This window comes from Canis lupus, chromosome 21, assembly GCF_003254725.2.
Source record: "Canis lupus dingo isolate Sandy chromosome 21, ASM325472v2, whole genome shotgun sequence".
Taxonomy (NCBI): Eukaryota; Metazoa; Chordata; class Mammalia; order Carnivora; family Canidae; genus Canis; species Canis lupus.
In genome coordinates, this window is record NC_064263.1 from 5,878,057 (window position 1) to 5,886,311 (window position 8,255).

General features: G+C 42.3%; 1 protein-coding gene across 5 annotated transcripts in view; it reads right to left on the reverse strand.

Moving 5' to 3' along the window:
- LOC112641985 (uncharacterized) overlaps positions 1-8,255 on the reverse strand; it is a 71,828-nt gene that overhangs the window by 60,150 nt on the left and 3,423 nt on the right. Inside the window, exons 1-2 of one of the 5 annotated variants that reach the window (XR_007404559.1) lie at positions 3,109-3,497; positions 2,058-2,278 (exon numbers count right to left, since the gene is read on the reverse strand). The exons of 2 other annotated variants lie outside the window; for them this stretch is intronic. The gene's annotated coding sequence lies outside the window, so the exon portion shown is untranslated. Of the gene's footprint in view, positions 1-2,057; positions 2,279-3,108; positions 3,498-6,664; positions 6,800-8,255 lie in introns of those variants that run through there. 2 more of the 5 variants (XR_007404556.1, XR_007404555.1) reach the window with 2 other exon arrangements.

Below are 8,255 nucleotides of genomic sequence, written 5' to 3' on the forward strand. Positions count from 1 at the left end.
AGAGTGAAAGCCAAGTAGGAGCAAATGGGAAAATCTCAATAACACACCTAGCATGGTGTTTCACATGAGACATGAGAAACACTCAACAGTTGATTACACTTTCTCCAGTGATGCATACACATATGTGGATATCAATCCTTACTTCTTAAGGGGGTTGTGAGGATTTAGTGATATGAAATATAAAAGCACCTTGTAGTCCCTGGTGCATAGGAAGCATTACTGCTGAGTTCCAAATCTGTCAACTAAGTCTAGTAAATCCTACCACACAGAGCTGATGCAAGAATTGGGTGTAAAAACATGCATGAAAGTAATTTGTAATGTGGGGCATTCTTTTCAAATGTGAATTGATGTTACAGTGATGGGCCCTGCCCATGTTTATATATTTATTTGCACAGGCTTTGCAGAGCACCTGATGAATTATAATGATAAATAGTCATATCCTGGAAAGAATTAGCCCAGGCTTAGAGCTGAAGCTGAAGAAAGAAATAGGTCTGGGAACCAGAAAACAAAATTAATAGATATTTAAATACAACCCACAACATTTGGCCGCATCCTCCCTGCCCTAGATCTTCATGCATTGTCTCATTATGAGAAATGTTTGTGAGAAGCCACAGATCTTTGCATGCTGATAGAGTCAGAAAGGAGAGGAGCATGCTTAAAACCAAACACTCTGTCAGTCCTCTGAGTCTGTGAAGCAGACACTCCTCACCCAACAATGTTGGAGTCTGGGAACTACACCAACTCTTTGAGATATGTCAGGACAGCTTTCCTGATTAAAAGGACCTGGAATGTGATTTCTCAAAGATCAGATCATGCTGGCTCTTGTCTTTTGCCCCAAAGTAGCCCTTGAGAAGGCACAAGAGGAGTAGAAGAAAAACAGTAAACAAGAACAATCAGCAAAGAGGATGAGAGGAACAGCAGAAGCAAAGATCAGGAAAGTCAAGGCTGGCATATTCAGAAGTTATTCAGTCACATTGGAACAGCTTGAGGGGTAGAGGCTGGAAGGAGGGAGACTGCTTAAGTGTTACTGTACCAAGTCAGGGAGCCACTTTTGGCTTCAAGGTGGAGAAGAGGACTGTCATTTTCTACTGACGCCAGCCTCCAGCATTAACTGGAAGGTTGTATGGTGACATTGTCTTTGCAATTACTACTTGTTGGTTCTCATAAGTAGCTAATTTATTTTGATTGTGTACTCACCTGGGTTTTTTTTTGATTGGCACAGTTGGAGGAAAACAGTAAGGGAAAAATTCAAGTCCTCACCTTCAGACACTTAAAATGTCCCAGAGGAAGTATCCTTAGCTGGGAAAAGGTGGCCCATCTTATCAGTAGTCTTTGCCTAATGCAGATATTTACATACAGAGAGGCTTCCTGCTGATGACTGGGGGGTGACTTCTGGAAGGAGAGGACAGAGAAAGGTATCCTAGAAGAGAGGATGGCATATCAGAGGCCATGAGACAGAAATGCTCTAGGTGTGCTCTGGAGATACCGGGTAGACCAGTTTGCATGGAGTGGAAGTTTCATGTTGAAAAAACTTACGAGATTTGGGAAAAGGTGGTGGGAGACCTGAAATGTCAAACTAAGGATTTGGGATTGTATGCCATTGGCAAGAAAGAGCGCCAAAGGGGCAGGGGTGGAGGATAGTAAGTTCAGAACACAAATTTAGGAAGATGATGCTTCAGTCTGAAGAAAGGGAGACTGTATAAGCCATCACTGCAGTTATTTTAAGACAATAGCCTGAACCAACATGGTGCCAGAAAGGATAGGTTGGATACAAAAAATAAAGTGAAAGAAGAAATGCCAGGACTTGGCAATTAGGCACAAGGATAAGAGCAGAGGAGGAGGCAGCAGGTTTTAGAATTGGATGACCAGAAGTCGAACAGAGATGATTGGGAAGAAGTAGTAAAATCAACTGGGTGAACCAGGGAAAAGAGGGTGTAGGGGCTCTGGAGCTCAAATACCGGATCTGCCTCTTCCTACTTGTGGGATAATGGGACACGCACGTACTCTTCCTGACTCTCTATTTGCTTTTATATAAAACAGTGTCAAAGTACACATACCTCAAAGGGATGGTATGAGGATTTAGTGAGAGAATAAATATAAACTATCTGGCAGAGTGGGTTGGACCATCGTAGATGCTCACTAAGTATTCCCACTGCCTTCTTTCCCCTCCACCAGCCCCAAGAAGTAGCAGGTGTCATATCCTCATCAGTAACTTCTCCCAGCTCCTAGAGGGTTCTAAGCAATTGAAGAGAGCCGAGCAGTTCCAGTGACTTGAACTCTGTAGAATGAACCAGACAAGTGGAGAAACTATCATTCATCTTTTGGATCAGAGTTAAATAAAATGATATCTTGTTCACCTATCCTTTGTTATAAATTGGTCCTTGACTGAAAAATCCAGCTACACATATATCTTCCAAGGAGCTTAGATCAACAGGGGGCCAGAAGTTTTGGGCTAATAGACATAGGACTGTATAACAGCAGAAGCTAACAGAAAGAAAAATCCTCCAGATTTGTCAGTAAAATCTTAAAGAAAAAAGAAAAAAGAAAAAGAGTAATGTTGCAAGTCTTCCGGACCTCACAGACCATGAAGGTGGATAGACAAATCTGGACTTGAAATCCAAAGCATACATGGGAGCTGTCAGGCAGGTGTGGACAAGGCAAACTTCAACCAGCAAGAGAAGAAAAAGATAAAACTGAGGGACCCAGCTTCCAGGGACCACGTGCGCAAGTGAGGACCACATGTGCAGGTGAGGACCACCTGACCCTCGTTCCTGGAAGGACAGGCAGACCCAGGTCATGGGAGCCTGGGCTGAGCACAGGCCTAAGGCAGCTTTGTCACCATTTTCCTGTTCTAACAGAGTGGTGAGCATGACAGCTGCCCAGGTACTCCTTGCATGGAAGAGACTCGGTGCAGGAGGGAGGCAGAACCCGCCTGGTTGAGGGGAGGACAACATTCTGTGGCCTTATCATCCCAGCACTGGCTGCGAGGGGGTAGAGTGGTCACTGCCATGAATGGACAGAAATCTTGCTGAGGGAGAAGGGAGGGCATTGATAATGGCCAGATACAACAGGGAATCTCAGCAAGAACCACATAGCTTTTCTATTTACCTTCACCGCTCGTAGTAGTTGGGAGGCACCAACCCTGCAGTCTGTAAAGCCACTGTGGCAGGTTCCCCGTAGACATTGCTGCTTTGTGACTCTTGGAAGATGAACTGACGTAAGTTTAGCACTCCAGGCCAGGCTCCCTATGAACTGGCCAGCCCGCATCTGCAGCTGCAGCACTGTGGCAGTGAAACACTGGGACACTATGTGCCAGGCACTCTTCTAAGTGGCCTACAGGTATATTGTGGGATTTCATCACCACACCCCTCTAGAGGTAGGTGCTACATTCTCCCCACTATGTACATAAGGAAACTAGGCACAGAAAATTTACAAGTTTGCCCAAGGACACGGAACTAGAAAGTAGAGAAGGTTGGATTCAAATTCATATAGAATCTTGGCTCCTTACTGCCCTACTTAAACAGCCCCCCAGAAGCTCCCCCTGAGTCCCCTTCCTTCCACTGAGCTGGGAGCCCCTGCCTCTGTGTTTCAAGACACTTGTCACACTAAGCTGTGATTGCTTAACTGTCCTACATGAGACTGTATGATCCATGAGGCAGACACCACATCCATCCTGCTCACTCCTGTGCCCCGGTGCTTGGAACAATGTGGTGTTGCCAGGAAAATGTCCCATGCTCCTCTCAGCTATCCAGCTTCGGGAATGTAATTAACAGATGTCCCCTGGGCAAATCTACCACCCTATAACTGTGCTCTCCCCAGGCTGCTACCACTTATGCCTACATGCAGCAGGGATATTAAGGTAGCGCATTTCTGAGATGCAGAACCTCCAGTTGACCTTGCCAAAATCTCCTTAGGAATGCCCTACAGCTAAGACCTTCTTTCCTCCTTCTTCTCCTAATGTTTAATCCTGGTGTGGCATCTGCTTCAAGGAAGACCTGGGAAGAACCCAAGTGGCAGGAGGAGTGGGATGTTATCCTTCAGGGATTGAATCAGGAACTCTATGTGATGCTGTGATCCTGATCACAGGCCTAGGAACCAAGGGATGAAAATAAGAGTGACCTACTTAACATTGCTTCCAATAATCCACTTGGGGATTTTGTTCTTCCCATTCCCACACCTTTAGGTTCTGCAGAATCAGAAGCCTTGGTCCCCAAAGGAGGTATACTTCCAGAGTTCTTCTGGACTGCTTGTGTCCGTGTACCAACAGGAGACAAGTCTCCAGATTAGCAGGGTTAATTGACCCTGGTTTGCTGGAGGAGAAAGGGCTGATTATGTAATGGGGAAAAGGAGGAATACATATGAAACCCATGTCATCCAATTACAACATAAGGGATAAAATGTGCAGAGATTGTGAAAAAAGAAGATTGGAAAGGGAGGAGCAATTCATGGTTCTTCTCCAAAGCAGTATCAGAACCACTGGCCAGATGGGATGACTCTGTATTGAGGTCAACTATTCCTTAAGTTCACAGTAAATCTATTCTTGGAGGATAGCTAGTGCATCTTATATGAAAAACCTGGCATACAGGTGATCAATAAACACTGATTGAATGAATGAGTGAATGCTTCAAGAACTATACGTTTCCCTCTCTTTAAAGGCTACCCAAGGCGTTTAAAAACCAGCTGAGTTATTTATCAACATCCAATCATCCAAGATTCGTAGTTTCATGACAGATCTGGGCTTGAGTTAATTACTGCTAGGGACTACAGTCCCTCATCTTACACAAGGGGTAAAGTGTGGCTTTGGATTGGATTGGGTAGAGGCATGTTCCTGAATGCTACGCTGACCCTTTAGCTCATAATGCATGTAATAGGAAGTGTTTTTATATCGCTCTTTATGCCAAAGACAGAGCCCCATCAAGTCAAGTGAATTTCTCATATGCTTATAAATATATTAGAGTACGTTTGTTAAAAGACTGGGCTTTGTACCTAATAGCCTAATTTGAGAGGTTCACAGGGACTCAGGGAACCCCTTGGCTTTCCACCTTCTGGTTCCAGTTGCTCTCCGCCTAGAAGCTCTCTTGCTCCTAGATCCTTATAATTAGTACAGTAAGACCTTGGTGAGTAGGGTGGTCCAATAAAGAAACTGAGTTAACAAAGATCTAGAGGTACAAGGAGGAAATCATGTTCTGGAAACTGCATCAATCATATGGTTTAAACACAAGGCAAATGAGGGAGTTTAGCAAAAAATGAGAAGGTAAAAGCCAAACTATAGAGACTTGGTTGCTAGGCTAAGGAATATAAATGTTCCATCTGTAGGTATGAGGAGGCCATAAATATTTCTGAGCAGAGGAGATGTAGTGTCAGTTAAAGCACTCAAGGATGTTCTCTCTGGAGCAGAATGGGTGATAGAGCAGAGACAGGCAGAACAGCCTGATTTTTGCAAAAATCCAGAGGAGAGAGAACATCTAAACTCAGACAGGGAAATGGAAATGGAAATGGAAAGGAGGAAACAGTTCAAGAGATATTGATCAACACAATTCAGCAGACTATGGTCTAGAGGTGATGACATCACTGACTAAGGTATAGAACAAATGAAACAACCCGTGTTAAAACATGTGATTAAATCTCAACGTGATATGCATGTAACAGGCTATTGACACTCTTATCCAGATGCTCATCTCCTTCCCAGGACCTTTCTCTAAAGGTACAAATGGTTGCTACTCCTCGTGGCTTTTTTTTTTTTTTCCTATTTCTCTTTCTTTACTTTGAGCAGAAAAGTCTTTGAGAGAACTGTACCTTATCTTTCACCCATCAAAGTATCCATAGTTGCCAGTCATCCAAGCAAAAAAAAAAAAAGAAAAAGTTAACATGCCTTTATGTCACACTTCAAATCATTTACTTTATGCACAGAAATGTGCATTTTTCTACTATTCAAGTTGTTCTTAACATTAAATAAATTCTGATGAATCCTTTTTGTGTGATATTGATCATATACTTACCCTCTTCCCCAACCAAACTGTAAGAGCTTCATGGAAGGTGTTGTTTCTTACCTTCCCTATAAACCCAGCTGTGAGTAGCATACTGCTGGCTCATGGGAAAACTAAACAAATATACAAATATCAAATTAATTGATTCCTTGACTCTGCCAAAAATCCCTGGCAGAAATGTATTTGCTGTTGTCCCCTCTTGACCTTTACAAAGATTTATCTCAACATCAGTGCTCTAAAAATGTCCATTTGCATTGGGCAAGTAATCTTTTGATATTGGCGCAGTAAGAAGAAAACAAGAGGCAGTAAACAGGTTGATCCTGTTTAGATGTGGAAATGACATGTAAACAACAGAATCTTAGAGAAAAAGAAAGGAAAAGAGAAGAAATGATGAATTGGAAGCAGAAAGAATTCATTCTCTGGAGGAATGGGACCTGGAATAAAATCACAGAATTATAGGATGAAAAGATATTCCAGATGGAAGGAGCTGTAGAAACCATCTCATCCGACACATCATTTACAGGTAGGAAACTTGTAGAACTGGACCCAAGAAATTCGGTCTGGGAACCAAGAAGAATAAAGGAAACAGCTCAGATATCCAGAGACTAAAGAAAGATCAATTTTAAGCTGATTTGGGCTTTTTTATACCTAAGAATATCATTTTCATGTCTTCATACCTTGGCCTGAAGTCCTTTCCTCATAGTTCTCTTCCTGGCAAGCTCTTCTTCATCTTTCCAGACCCATCTCAAATGCCAGCTCTTCTGTGCAGCTTTCTACACCTCCCCATATTGGTCACTCCTCTTCCGGGCTCCCTGAACATTTATACACATAGCTATTATATTCTTTATCATACATTATTGTAATTAGAGTTTACACGAGAGCATCCCTGAGAAAATCTCAGAAGCAGAACTTGTGTGATATCTTTTTTATCTATCCTCAGTGTTTGGCACCAGGCCTGCTGGCTTTTCCATAAGTGTTGAACTAATGAATAAATGCATGAATGAATGAATGAGCCATTCAAAATTTGCTCTCTTGTGAATCATAAAATATGGGAAACATATGATCTCATCTCATAGGGTAGAGAGGAATTGAATAGCCCAATCCAGATTAAACACAAAAGGCTGGATTTTCTAATAGTGTGTGAGTCTGTAATATGCCCACCTGTAGACCACATATGCTAGAAATTCCCTTTAGTGAAAAAATAGTGTCAGTCTCAACAGTAATTATCCTATTTAAAAATCGATGTCTCATACTAAACTCCCTATACCCATTTTTCTTCTATTTTTTTCCCATAGCCTTATCACCTTCAAACTTACTATCAACTCATTTATTGAGTTTAGTGTTTATCCCTTCTTACCAGAATGTAAGCAGTGCAAGGCCAGATATTTTGTTTTGTCCATTATCGCATCCAGGACACCTAGAACAGTGGCTGACACATATTTAGCACTCCATGTTCATTGAATAAATAAATGATCAGATAACTACATAGAGACTGAAACTCTTAAGCATGGTCCACAAGTTCCATTGTGTTCTCTCTCCCTCCCATCTCCTTGTGTCTTTCTCTAGTGGTTCTCAACTGGGGCCAGTTTTTCCCTCCAGACAATTATCTCGAGAAATTTCTGGTTGTCAAAACGCAAGGGTGGGGGAAGATGCCGCTGGCATCTAGTGGGTGGCAATCAAGCATACTGCTAAATGTCCTGCAATTCACAAGATCTCCCCCACCCCAGCAAAAAAAGTATCCAGCTCAAGATGTCAACAGTGCTAAAACTGAGAAAGCCGTACTTGTAGTTGTAATTTCCTCTTAACCTATCTTTCCACCCTAACCTGTGAGCCACTGGAAAGCAGAGACCACGATGACTCTGAATCCCATTAATTAGCACAGATCCTGGAAAACAAAAGTTTAATAGAGCTTTGTTAAATAAATAAATTAAGCCTTTGGTTGGTAAAGGCATCACAAAGCCTTCTCCTCCAGATGCCTCTATCCCAAATTGCTCTCTCTCATCTCTAAACTACAATAAGCCCCCACAATCTATATCACAAAATCTATGCATGATCCATACCCATATGTATTTTCTTATCGTTCTCCTGATAAATTACCTACTAAGCTCTTAGAACACTCGGGTCATGGCTTCTTCTTGATTTTCTCCTTCACAATAGGACTTCACTAGCACAGGTAGAAACCCAAAAAGGTGCTTGATTTGCATTGACTAACTCCAACCAGAAAACATCAATAGAAGTAGTGAAAGTTATTCGAGATTAACTTAATCA